At 36.8% G+C, this 13,944-nt stretch overlaps 1 long non-coding RNA gene across 4 annotated transcripts in view; it reads right to left on the bottom strand.

The window, feature by feature from the left end:
* Positions 1–13,623, bottom strand: part of LOC131383187 (uncharacterized) — a 31,259-nt gene extending 17,636 nt beyond the window's left edge. For 2 of the 4 annotated variants that reach the window (XR_009213006.1, XR_009213008.1), the window contains exons 1-4: positions 8,205–8,231; positions 7,249–7,345; positions 6,382–6,558; positions 942–1,017 (exon numbers count right to left, since the gene is read on the bottom strand). This is a non-coding gene — a long non-coding RNA (uncharacterized LOC131383187). Of the gene's footprint in view, positions 1–941; positions 1,018–6,381; positions 6,559–7,248; positions 7,346–8,204; positions 8,232–13,485 lie in introns of those variants that run through there. The other 2 variants (XR_009213007.1, XR_009213009.1) reach the window with 2 other exon arrangements.
* Positions 13,624–13,944: the final 321 nt, after the last annotated feature.

Genomic DNA, 13,944 nt, shown 5'->3' with positions numbered 1-13,944 from the left:
ACACACACACACACACACACATATATATTATGTGTATACATACCTAATATTTACGGTTTTTAGTTTGAAATATAAAGAAAAAGAATAGGAAAAAATTGTTTGAATGTCACAAGTTCAAAATAGGTTCCTTCATGTTGATTCTAAATAGTGAAAGAGACTTTACGTCATCTTAGAGATAGATCTTATTTCTGAAAACACATTTAGGGAAGCAAAGACTATAGTTACTCCAAATTAGCTACGATAATGTCATTAGCTGAGAAAGTAGATGTAATCAAGTTTTGTATACCAAACTAATATTTAAAATGTTCAGAAGTTATGAGTGTGTCCAATGCAAAGAGAAAGCATAAATCAAGAACTGAATTAGTTTTTTCTTCCTCATTTCATTTCCTAGAAAAGGCCTCAATCTGTGTGCAGGCATTTAGATTTCTTTCATCTTGCTCCAAAACAAATATTATTTTAAGTTTGACATGCACATGTGGATGTTCAGTAAAATTTGTTTTTTGTTTTTTTGTTTGTTTGTTTGTTTTGGAGATGGAGTCTCGCTCTGTCACCCAGGCTGGAGTGCAGTGGCACAAACTCGGCTCACTGCAACCTCCACCTCCCGGGTTCAAGCAATTATCTTGCCTCAGCCTCCCGAGTTGCTGGGATTACAGGCATACGCCACCATGCCCAGCTAATCTTTATATTTTAGTAGAGATGAGGTTTCACCATGTTAGCCAGGCTGGTCTCGAGCTCCTGACCTCATGTGATCTGCCCACATCAGCCTCCCAAAGTGCTGGAATTACAGGCATGAGCCACCGCACTGGGCCCAAAATTTGTTTTTATATACTTAATTCTGTTTTTACTTTGAGTATGCCAGCCAGAGATCTGCCTAAGATTTTAAAAATATAGGCAAGATATTTTCACTTTAAAAATAAACTTAAACACACAATAGTTCTTACTTGTCTGTTTTGCTTGTCAGACCAGAGCTTCATTCACCACTACTTTATTGTTTCTGAATCAGTTTCTCACCACCATCTTCAATCAAAAAAATACATATCATGAAATACTAAGAAATTTTATTTGGAAAAAATATATATATTTAACAAGTCTTTAAAGCAATGGTTAGAATTTGTGTCACAATTTTTATGTCAAGAATTTCAAAAGTCTTCTATTTCCAGACAGAGATACTGAAAGATGCAATAACTATATTCTGAATGTACTTCAAAGAATTAGTAGGAATTTCATTTTATTTATAAAATAGTGAAAGAAATACTATGCTATAGGAGAATCTGCTTTAAGCTACTGTCATCAACATAAATTCAAAAATTTGAATCTTTAGAGAATATATCTATAATATATTCCATTTTAAAATGCTTAAATATTTGGCCATATTTTGGAAAGAATGAGTATCCTACTAAAAATTGTGACTGTTTTATCTTTCTTGATCACTTTTTCTAAATTAAGAAATATTTCAAACATATGAAAATGACATAGAATTTAAGGGAAACTTTGCCATACTTGCTGCAATTCTCTCTTTTATAAAATAAAACATTAAATGTTGCACGAAAAGTTAAAGCCCAAGAAATCTAACTCACCAAAAATGACCACTTTTCTGAATCTGGTGTGTATACATCCAGATTGCTTTTTTGTTATTAGTTTGTATATCAGAATTCATTAAAACAAGTTTACATTTTGTGATTCAGAACTTTAAATAAATAAAATCAAGTTGTTCATGTCATTTTGCAACTTTTAAGAATTCAGTATTGGGCTTTGAGGTTTAAACGTTATCACATGTTGACTTAGCTCATTTATTTTAACTACAGGTTTGCTCGTTCTCATATAAATATGCATAATGTGTTCACTCCTTTAGTGAGGGATACGTGGGTTGTTTGGGGGGGGTTATTATTATTATTACAAGCAATTCTGTAATGAACATCTGTGTAAATAACTTAGTACCAAGAGTGCTATTTGATATATTTATCATTCAGAATGATTTGGACATTGCCCAGTTGGAATAGATTCTCTACAACTCAGAATTAGCTAGCTATAGAAAAATGGCATTATAACAGGCCTGATATCAATTCTGCCTGATAGCCATAGACAAATATTTTTCTAGAGTAGATACCCAGAAGTAAAGTTTTATAATGAAAATATGTTTAAATTTCTAATTTTGAAATATTGCCAAGTTGTTATTTTAATTTCTATGTCCTTGGTAATTAGTGAGGTTCAGCATTTTTTCAACATGCTAATGGTCTAATTATATTTTTTCTTTAATGTGGTAATTCATAAGTTTCTTCCATTTTGTTCTTTATTGGTATTTCTTTGTTGGGAAGATCTCTTCATATATTTTCAACATCAATCTTCTACAGATAATTTTCTCCTAGATCTCTATTTATTTTTAACTATGTAATGATGCCTTTTGTTCTACAGAGATAGTGTTACATCTTTCTGTACCTTTTATTAAAATGAACTGACTTTACCTGTTTAATTTGTTGTTTATTAATGCTCTTATCATGTAGCTTTTCCTAGTATAAATGTTGACTTTTTAACATATGTAAACAAATTTTTTCTATTTCTTACAAACTTCTCTATTCATACCATCAAATATTATTTCCTCTCATAATCTTTGATTTATATTTTCCATAAACCTTGTCAATTTAGTCTTATCTAATTTTTTTCCTTGACAAATTCCTCTGTCTCTCTCTTTTTTTTTTTTAATCCAGAATTCTTCCTGTATTTGTTCTATTTCCTCTGAATTTTAAATTTGTGTCAGGGGTTAGGTAATTCTGTGCTCAGTTGGCCGTCTTGGCTGAATTTCCATAAATTAAAAAAATTTGAATATAAAAAGGCTAAATGCCAGAAATATTAACTATCTACACCTGTGACCTATCTGAATAGACTGACTTTAAGGATTAGAATAAACAAATGCAATTTTATTAGTCCAGGTCCTCGGTGAGGTAGATGCAAAGACAATTGTATTAGTTTGTTTTCATGCTGCTGATAAGACACACCTGAAACTGGGAATAAAAAGAGGTTAAATTGGACTTATAGTTCCACAAGGCTTGGGAGGCCTCAGAGTCATGGTGGGAGGCAAAAGGCACTTCTTACATGGTGGTGGCAAGAGAAAAATGAGGAAGAAGCTAAAGTGGAAACCCCTGATAAACCCATCAGATGTCGTGAGACTTACTCACTATCACAAGAATAGCATGGGAAAGACTGCACTCGTGATTCAGTTACCTCCCCCTGGGTCCCTCCCACAACACATGAGAATTCTAGGAGATAAAATTCAAGTTGAGATTTGGGTGGGGACACAGCCAAACCATATAAACAATTAAATTTGCAAGGACTAAGGGAAGCACCTAAGACAGAAAATATAGAAAAAGCAGAGAAAGGCTGAGAAAGCCTACAAACATGCAAGTCTGACCGTAAATTTTTTAAAAAGAAGGAAAGAAGTTCAATTGGATACAGTCTCAGAAAAGATTTAGCAGGACTCTTGGCGAGTCCTTGAGTCAAGCCATCAGAGGATTCCTGCATCTCCTAAGAATAAGTTTGCCTTAGTGTCCTGTAATGTCAGCCATTCACTAGGAGCAGTTCATGTGACTTGAAGCCTCAGCAAAAACATACGGATGGATTTTCCAGGTACTCAAGCCCCTAGTCAGTTAAAATCCCTGTAGTTGGAGATCTGAGTGGCATTTTCTTATAGCCACCAGGTTTATGTACATGTTTTCATCATTTCATTGAGAGTTATGTTATTCAAACTTCATGGAGTGGTGTTAACTATGTTTTCACTTAATTAGTATGTTACCTTCAGAATGGCAGGCATTGTATCTTTTACATATTTTGAACAGTACCTGCAGGAAACTGGTCATTCATTTTATTTTAAAAATATTTCTTATTATTTATTATTTATTATTAATTAATTAATTTATTTATTTATTTTTTGAGATGGAGTCTCACTCTGTCACCCAGGCTGGAGTGCAGTGGTGCAATCTCGGCTCACGGCAACCTCTGGCCTCCCATGTTCAAGCGATTCTCCTGCCTCAGCCTCCTGAGTAGCTGGGACTATAGGCCCATGCCACCACGCCTGGCTAATTTTTTGTATTTTTAGTAGAGGTGAGGTTTCACCATGCTAGCCAGGATGGTCTCAATCTCCTGACCTCGTGATCCACCCGCCTTGGCCTCCCAAAGTGCTGGGATTACAGGCATGAGCCACTGCGCCTGACCTAATTTTTTTTTTTTTAAAGACAGAGTCTTGCTTTGTCACTCATGCTGGAGTTCAGTGGCACAATCATAGCTCACTGTAACCTCAAACTTCTGGGCTTAAGTGATCCTGTAACCTAAGCCTCCAGAGTATCTGGGACTACAGATGTGCATCACCACACCTGGCTAATTTTTATTTTTTATTTTTTGTACAGATGGTGTCTCACTATGTTGCCCAGGCTGGTATTGAACTCCTGACCTCAAGTGATTTTCCTGCCTCGGCCTCCAAAAGTATTGGGATTACAGACTTGAGCCATTGTGCCTGGCCTATAAATACTGATTATTATGAACTTAACATAACAATCTCTTTATTTCTACCATTGAATATTGATAGTATAAAAGCATCAATTTTATTTGTTACTGATAAGTATTGGGAGAGCAAAAGGGTATTTTAAATTATCTCCATTACTGTGCTGAACAGATATAGCCTTTTCACCCAATTTAGTTCAATGTTAAGTGTATTAAAGACCAATAAAAAAACACATTACAGATGGAAAACTGCATATTGGTCAATAAAACTCATGATCAGTAGCTTTTCTAACATTTCTAAACACTACTTTTATAATTGACATGGACGGTTCTGTGAACTTTTTCTTTAGATTTTTTTGGCAACCAAAATTTTTTTTCTTTCTCTGCTTTATCATTTGTAGTTTTGTTTCTTTCCTCAGTATTCATATCACTAATTTATTCATGCACACTTAATTCATTTAGTTTTCCATTCTCAGCCAAGGGTACATTTTCTCTTACTTTTTTTGTTCTTTTCTGAAACTGCTATAATTTTAGGTTTTTAGTATTCTTATTTTCTGAAATAAATATGATATTCTAGATACAGCCTGCTCAGCAGTGGAATGAGGTAGACAATTACCTCTCCCCTTGCTTCATAACATGATGCCTTTTCAACCCCAAATAGCATGGCAATTTTTTGCTGGCAGCACAGACTGCAAATTCACATTTAATTTGCCATGCACAATCACTTTTCTCTTCACCCCATCTCCTTTGGATGTCTAGACAATGGAGAGAAATCTAACATATTTTTATTGTTTTTCATTGAGTATATCCCACTTAACAAATGCCATTCTTCATACAGTTAGCAACATGTGTGTTGATTTTGTATTTGTTTTCTTTCCCTTAACTCTTGTTTATAACTTAAAACAATATAAATGTACTTAGGAAAATATTGTGGCTGAGTACATAGGAGGCTCTGCTATTATTTGATAAATGCATCTTGAATTAAAAATGTTAACAGGCCAGGCACAGTGGCTCATTCCTGTAATCCCAGCACTTTGGGAGGCCAAGGTGGGTGGATCACCTGAGGGCACGAGTTCGAGACCAGCCTGGCCAACAAGGTGAAACCCCGTCTCTACTAAAAGTACAAAAAATTTAGCCAGGCGGGGCGGTGGGCACCTATAATCCCAGCTACTCAAGAGGCTAAAGCAGGAGAATTGCTTGAACCTGGGAGGCAGGAGAATTGCTTGAACCTGGGAGGCAGGAGAATCACTTGAACCAGGGAGGTGGAGGTTGCAGTGAGCCGAGATTGCGCCACTGCACTCCAGCCTGGGCAACAAAAGTGAAACTCCATCTAAAAAAATAAAATTAAAAAAAAGTGGATTTATTTTCTTCTTGATCTTTTATAAAAATACTGAAATACGGTTTATGTGGCATACGCTATTCTGATTACTTACTCAAGTATATTAATAGTTTTAAAAGTAATGTACACTCATTTGAAAATCAGAAAATATAAAAATACACACATACAAACAAGATAAAAACTAAAATGACTAGATGCTAAATATATATGTGTATATATTGTGGACATATAGTATGCATAGATACAACTGCAGTCAAGTTAAAACACATATACATATATAGCAATCATGTATACAGTTGACCCTTGAACAATGGGGGGCTTAGGGGAACCAACCCCCTGCATAGTCAAAAATTCACTTATAACTTTTGACTCTACAAAACATTAACTACTGATAGCCTACTGGTGACTAGAAGCCTTACTGATAACATAAACAGTTGACTAACATATATTTTGTATGATATATATATTGTATTCCATATTCTTATAATAAAGTAAGCTAGAGAAAAGAAAATGTTATTAAGAAAATCATAAGGAAGATAAAATATATTTACTGTTCATCAAGTGGAAGTGGATCATCACAAACATCTTCATTCTTGTCATCTTCACATTGGCTAGGCTAAGGAGGAGGAGGGCAGGAGGAGTTGGTCTTGTCTCGGGGTGGCAGAGGCAGAAGAAAATCCATGTCTAAATGGCCCCAAGCAGCTGAAACCTGTGTTGTTCAAGGTCAACTGTAATTGCAATCATACTTTTAAGCATTATATATATTTTATATATATTTAAGCATTATATATTTACACATATGTATATACACATACTTACATAAACATAATTGCAAAGCTGCTAGTAATATTATTTCCTATAGATTTAGGTGTATGGATCTCTGAGAAGCTGTGAACTCATATAACCTGAGCGTTCATGTCTATCTCCTGAATGGCCCTGTGAAAGGCTCACTAGCATTGCATTACATTGTTGTTTTATTTCAGACTATTAGTGTTAAGAATATTAACTTGATATAATTAAGGGTTTACACTTTTTGCCCAAGATCCTGCATATTTCTGCTCGATGTTCAAAAGGAGTGACACGTACAAAAAATTGCAAAAGTACACCATCTTATAGCTGTCCTGGAATTGTTAAGACAATGATCTCACCAAGCTGAAGGGGAGCTTGACAGAGATCCCTTAAAATATTACTTAAAATGTGAGCCAAAAAGTTGAAAGAAACCATTATGTTTCCAGAAAGCCTCAACCTAGAACACTGGGCATCTCAGCATCATTATATTCAAGTACTAAGAGAGACTTCAAGTATCAACTAGCTAAACCATTCATTTGAACATGGAGGAAAGCAGGGGTGGATTAGAGAGTTAAAGGCCTTAATCAAAATCACATAACTGGTATGGAATTGAGAGTGCCAACACAAACCTCAATGAGGATTCTTTCTTCTTTCACTAGAGGTCAAAAACTGGAGCCTTCATTCCACAGGCAGACTGGCTTATTTGGCTGCTAATGTTTTCTTTTTCTGAAAAAAATTGAATTTTTGGTAAGACTTAAATATTAAAGGTGAAGAAAAGTGACATCTAGCAATTATAGATCCAAAATTCTAAAAATTGCTTTAAAATGAGTAGTGGCTACCAATTTTAGAAGAAATATACCCTTAGAGTGCATGGCTGTCCCCACCTGACCCACATGACTCAATGAGCAGTAGTGTTACCGGTCCAGTCATTGCAGACATTAGTGTTTGTGACCAAGTGGCTTCCCTGCTGCAGTACATTAAAGTGGAGATTTATCCTAAGAAGAAAAACAAGTTTCCTATTGCATGACTCAGAGCTTTCCTGGGACACTAGACTATCAAGTCATTCCTCAATTCTTTTCATGGTGTTAGAAGTCTTGTTCCACTTCTGAAGTGTTTCAGGAGTGAAAACTATTATGGTGTTCTTTGGCTTCCTGTTTCTTTAATACAACGTGGTTTTAATGAATGAAATCCAAATTATTCTTACTAAAGGACCTTTGACGCTCTCCTAAATGGTGTCCCCAGTCATGGTCCCGAATATTCTAGAGTAGTCATGGAGGAACTTTCCTGCTCTGGCCCTATGGACATTTAACCGTTCCTTTCTGATTCCCAGTTTCTGTTCTTTTTTGCTTTTCATTTGATTAAAAGTAAGAATCTAGCATCTTTGTATATGATTCCTTGTGTTTTCAGGTACTTAGTGCTTAAGCTACTAGTTTCTCAAAATTCCTTTACATAGCAGAGATCCAAATGTTCTCTCACCAGATGTGAGCAAGAAATAAAATGAATCATACTATGTTTCACTCCAATGGTGACCCTGTAGTCCATTTCTTGGATTCTTCCCCCTTGAGAGTCTCTAAGGATTGCCTACCAGAAGTCATTGATATTCTCCTCCATATTCTCCCATCTTGGAGGCAGAAATGCTAATCCCTTCCCCGCTATGGTTTACTCTATGACATCATCCTGGCCAATGATTTGTAAACAGAATTTTCTGGGTAGGGTCTCTAAGAGACAAATGTCACAACTGCCACAATATCTAAAATGAAAAAGACTAGTCATAGCGAGTGTTGGCAAGGGTGTGGAGCAATGGGAACTCTTAGACACTATTAGTGGGATTTCAAATTGGTAAAGCTTCTTTGGAAAACATCTACTAATGTTTAGCACATCCTCTGATGTGCTAGATATATTCCCCACAGAAATGAATACATGTGTTCACCAAAAAAGAACACAAACTCACTAGAATACTTATAGCAAAGTTCATAGTCTAATACAAGAAATAGCCCAAATGTTCATCAGCAGTGAAATGGGCAAATTAGGAATAACCATAAAATGAAATACTTTATTACAATGAGAATGAACAAGCTACAATTACACCCAAGGATGACTATTACAACTGTAATATTTAGTATAAGTCACCCACCAAAGAATACTTAGCATATAATTCCATTTCTGTAAAGCTCAAAACTAGGAAAAACTAATCTTTAGTGTTAGAAGTCAAGATAGTGGTAATCATTGTCTGGAGTGGCATGGGAGGCTTCTTGGAGGCTGGTATTGTTTTAATTCTTAATTGTTAACCTGGATGTTGATTACATGGGTGTGTTCAAACTACTGACATTCACCTATCTGTGCACTTGTGGTTGGAATGTGTAATACTTCAAATAAGTTATTTGAAAGAGAGGCAGAAAACTTGCCAGGCACAGCCCCCTTTGCCCTCTGGTCCTCATACCTTATTTCCAGCTGAAACACAGATATGGGTTATGCATGTGAAGCAGTCTTATTGAGACCCTGAGGGTAAAACCTGTAAACCTAAGATACCATAGTGAAAAGACAGAAAATGTCTCTCTTCATGATGACTTTACTGAATAGCTATGCCAAATCCCAATGCTTATTTCCAAACTTCTTGTTGCCTGAGACCAATTAACTGTTTACACATTCAGCCCAAGACTATGCTTTAAATATTACTTACATGCTGTTATATTTTTTCTTACCTGCTATCAAAAGCAATTCCTAACTAATATATATTTTTGAGACACTTCCCTTCAGTTTAGCAGTTCCAACATATGTAAGGTCAATCCAAACCACTAAATTTTACCATTTTTGGTAGCCCAAGAAATCTTCATGGTGGAACATGTTTACACTCAAATTTAAAATAGTATAGGATATTTTTTAGTTCATTATTATCAATGCTCTATTCACTGACAAAGATGTCTAATATATTTGGTAAAAACACAACGTACTCATGTTTGCTAAAAGAATATATATTTTGCATTTTCCTCACATATTTTATGTGTCTTTTTTTATTCTTTTCCACTTACCTCAAATAGCATTAATTATAATCAGTTGTTTCCTGCTGTTCCTCACACTAGTTCGTGGAATGTTTGAGTGCAGGGATCTGGTTATAACCTCAGCATTTAGCACTGAGTTTTGTAAAGAAAAGATACATTCAATATATATATTCTAAATGTTACATGAGTACATTAAGAACAAATTTTAAAGTCACTGTGTATACATGGTGAACGGCAGACATATCGTCATTGTAGATATCATGTGTTAACCATCCCTGTTTCTCTAGAGTTGACAACAATTTTCTCTAAAAGGACAGATTTTTTTGGCTTTGCAGGCCAAATGGCCTCAGCCACAGCTATCAACTCTGCTACTAAAGCAAAAAAGCAGTCATAGATAGATAATATATGCACAGATAGACTTTAACTGTGTTCCAATAAAGAGTACTTAGAAAAACAGGCAATGATCCAGATTTGGCCAAGGGCCATAGTTCACCAATGCTGATGTGTGTAAGCTTATTGTAAGTAAAATCCCAAATGTCCACTCCTACCAATGAAGACAAAGGGATCAGAAACTTCTCTCCATTCTCTAAAATATATTGAGAAAGCAGAGAGAGGTTAGAGAATGTGGCCAATTCAGTCTATTTGGCTGCTCCCTTCTTTCCAGGACTTTGAATCTGGAGCAAGTAACACAAGGCAGGAAAGAAAGTCAGAAGCCATTCACTGTATCCACAGGGAGGTGTTGACAAGATTTTTCCTGATATTTTTGGCTTCTAACATTTCTGGAGCTCTGCTTTTTTTTTAATGATTATCAACATTAGAGTGCAGATTTTATATGAAATCTACATTATCAAATTCTTTTAAAACACTAGAAAAATCATACAGACCTTATACTAGCATTTAAACCTTATACGTGCATTTATACTAGGCACGAATTTGCCACAGTCCCCATCACTCCCAATTGTTTTCCCTGCTATGATGCTAAGCATTAGTCAATTAGTCATCATTTTGTGTCACACATATGCTGTTGTTTTTCTTAACCTGGCCTTCACTCAGTTAGTTTCCCTGCCTAGTACATGTAAACATCTGAAGGTTCAACTATGGATATAGGTCATCATAATATACTTTAATTTTTAGGATGAACCCCATGTCTAATACACTCTCCTCTAGAGTATTCAATAAGCATCATTATTAAACAATAATCCAGAAGCAAAGGTGAATTATTATTCTATACTCTGAGTATATGGAATCCACCCTCATTTTATACACTCTGAGTAGAAAAATAATGGCTTTCTTTAACTATAAAAAAAATAGGCTGTCTTCTTAGCTTGGGGATAAATGACTATACCCACCCCCCCCATCCGCTTTGTACTTTCTAAAAAATTATGATGTCCAATCATATTCTCTAGTTTTTATTTGGATCTGTGATTTCTAGACAAAAAGATCAGCAATTATACTTTTCTTCCTACAGAAGTATGAAAATATGTGAGTTGAGCTTATTATTAAGTAGACTGCTTCTTTCCTGTTTTTCATGAGTCTTTCATGAGCAGGGAGCTCCCTTCATGTATCATGAGTGGCCCTTCTCCGCCCTTTCAGGCACTCAGTCCTACAGAGGCTCATTTAATTTTCTGTGGGAATGTGCACCCAGTCCCATCTGGTCTGGCAGCAGAACTTCCCTCTTAAGGTATGTTGTCTTTTCTGCTCTGAGAGTCCACAGGTTTACAAGTAAAAGCTTAGGGTGGTTAATTTAGGGTGGTCTGCTTCTTGGCAGATAATTCAGCCCAAATGAAAGGGCTGTATTTCTGTGTTGGAAATTTCATTTCTTGCAAATTTAATAACCATTTTCCCGTATCAGTTTCACCAATAGTAAATGAGCCGTTCGACCCCCATGTGTGTAATCCTTTGTCTTATTTTTAAATATATTCAGAAGCCAGGCAGAGAAGGAGATGTTGCTGGGCAAGCTCCGGAACATCAACATATGAGTAACAAACTATTATTCAAATTGTTACTTAGAGGCCAAGTTTTTAAAATGTTAGTCAATTTAGTCAGTACAGCATCTAATACTAACCAAGTGATCAATACAAGTATCTGTCCGGGAAAGGTTATCTCCATGCATATCTAAGGATCTGTGTTAGTAGCTCCCTGAGGATAGCGATTTATTGAGGGGAATCAGTTTTCTACTTAAAGGACCATCAGTCTTCTCAGAAAGCTTACAAAAAGTGAACCATACTGTTTCATGCATAAGTACCACTGCATCTACCATTTAAGGAGCTACATGTGATTTTAGGTCATTCAAGCAGATACTAAAAGCCCTCAGTTTGAGAATGGCACAAATGTATCACTATGCTTCTTTAAATGGGGACAAGGGACAATCTGACTAAATGTCTTCTCAAAGCTGTTTTTAGCTGGCAGACCTCAAAGAGTTCTGGGAGCCCCCATCAGAAATTCATCCCTGCTTAGCTAATAGGCCTTTGATACTGCTTTTCTTGCTAGGGAAAATACTCTTTGCTCATTCATGGATTATATTTTTAAAAATTGATTTTTCACACTTCACCGTCTGGAACAAGATTTTGGTGATTTAATATGGGGACACTAAGAATTGGCAGTCACTATACAATTCATTCATGGTGTCTAAAAATTGTAATTATCTGATGCAATACATAGAATACATTTCAGCAACTACCAGACTATTATTAATAAGGGGAGTGGGTTGCCACAGATTACAGTATATCTTTTTTTTTTTTTTTTTTTTTTTTTTTGAGATGGAGTCTCACTCTGTCACCCAGGTTGGAGTGCAGTGGCATGATCTTGACTCACTGCAACCTCCACCTCCTGGGTCCAAGCGATTCTTCTGTCTCAGCCTCCAGAGTAGCTGGGACTACAGGCACGCACCACCACACCTGGGTGATTTTTGTATTTTAAGTAGAGTTGGGGTTTCACCATATTGGCCAGACTGGTCTCAAACTCCTGATCTCGTGATCTGCCCACCTCAGCCTCCCAAAGTGCTGGGATTACAGGCGTGAGCCACCGTGCCCGGCCCTGTACTATTATATGTTTATTCTAGAAGCACAAGCCTATGTTTTAAGTATTACTTAAGAAAAAAAAAGAATGAGAAATAAAGTTACTTAATAGAAAAAGTAGCATGTATTTTTTACTTCATTGTTTAAAAGAAACTATTGAGAAAGTCATTCAGTTGCATACACTCTAAAAATACATACGATAAAATAGACTACAGTGGAAGGGAGGAGGAACATGTAGCTCAATGGGCACTCTAAGATAATATCCATTTCTTCCTTTATATTCAAGTTGTATACTCAACACGTGAGAAATCATATAAATAAGTGATTTCTAGATGTATTAGCAATTTAAAAATCCAATTTGAAATAATGTCCTTAAATATCACATTTTTCAGCATTCTTTGAAACACACAATTATTTTCTCTTTCAAACTTGATGTTTCAGCAAAAATGTAGTGCCCTATGAAGGCTATTGAATCTCGTCCTTTTCAATTTTTAAAATAGTCTAAGAATAGCTAATTCTCAGTATCTTATTTTTCCCTATCCATAGGAAATGTCTCATGTATATCTTATTTCAAAACGGTGAATGCAGAACTCTAATGATACATGAAAATTGTTTGAGAGCATAAACTGGAAGCATGACACACCGTTAAGTAGATTCTTATCTAGACTAATAGAAGACTAATAGAAATCATTGCTACAGGTCTCTCAACCAAAATTATTCATTAATTCATTATTTTTCCAGAATTCCTTGCATGCAGAGTTTTGTTAGTGGTTTAATGGAGAGGGAACATTGCGCAGGGGAAAACAAACGGCCGCCTTGGAACTGCCACCCGGTGTAAATATTTACAAACCTGCCAACGTGGTGAGGGGTGACACCGTGCTGGCAGTCCTCACAGCCCTCGCTCGCTCTCCGTGCCTCCTCTGCCTCCAACTTTGGCGGCACTTGAGGAGCCCTTCAGCCTGCCGCTGCACTGTGGGAATCCCCTTTCTGGGCTGGCCAAGGCCGGAGCCGGCTCCCTCAGCTTGCGGGGAAGTATGGAGGGAGACGCGCGGGCGGGAACCGGGGCTGCGCGCGGTGCTTGCGGACCAGCGCCAGTTCCGGGTCCGCGCCAGTTCCAGGTGGGCGTGGGCTCGGCGGACCTCGTACTCGGAGCGGCTGGTGGGCCCCACCCGCCCAGGACAGTGAGGGGCTTAGCACCTGGGCCAGCAGCTGCTGTGCTCAATTTCTCGCCCGGGCCTTAGCTGCCTTCCTGCGACGCAGGGCTCCGGACCCGCAGTCCGCCATGCCTGAGCCTCCCCCGCACCTCCGT

This window comes from Hylobates moloch, unplaced genomic scaffold, assembly GCF_009828535.3.
Source record: "Hylobates moloch isolate HMO894 unplaced genomic scaffold, HMol_V3 SCAFFOLD_4, whole genome shotgun sequence".
Lineage (NCBI taxonomy): Eukaryota > Metazoa > Chordata > Mammalia > Primates > Hylobatidae > Hylobates > Hylobates moloch.
Note: the sequence above shows the minus strand (reverse complement) of the source record. Positions and strands in the feature narration are given on the sequence as shown.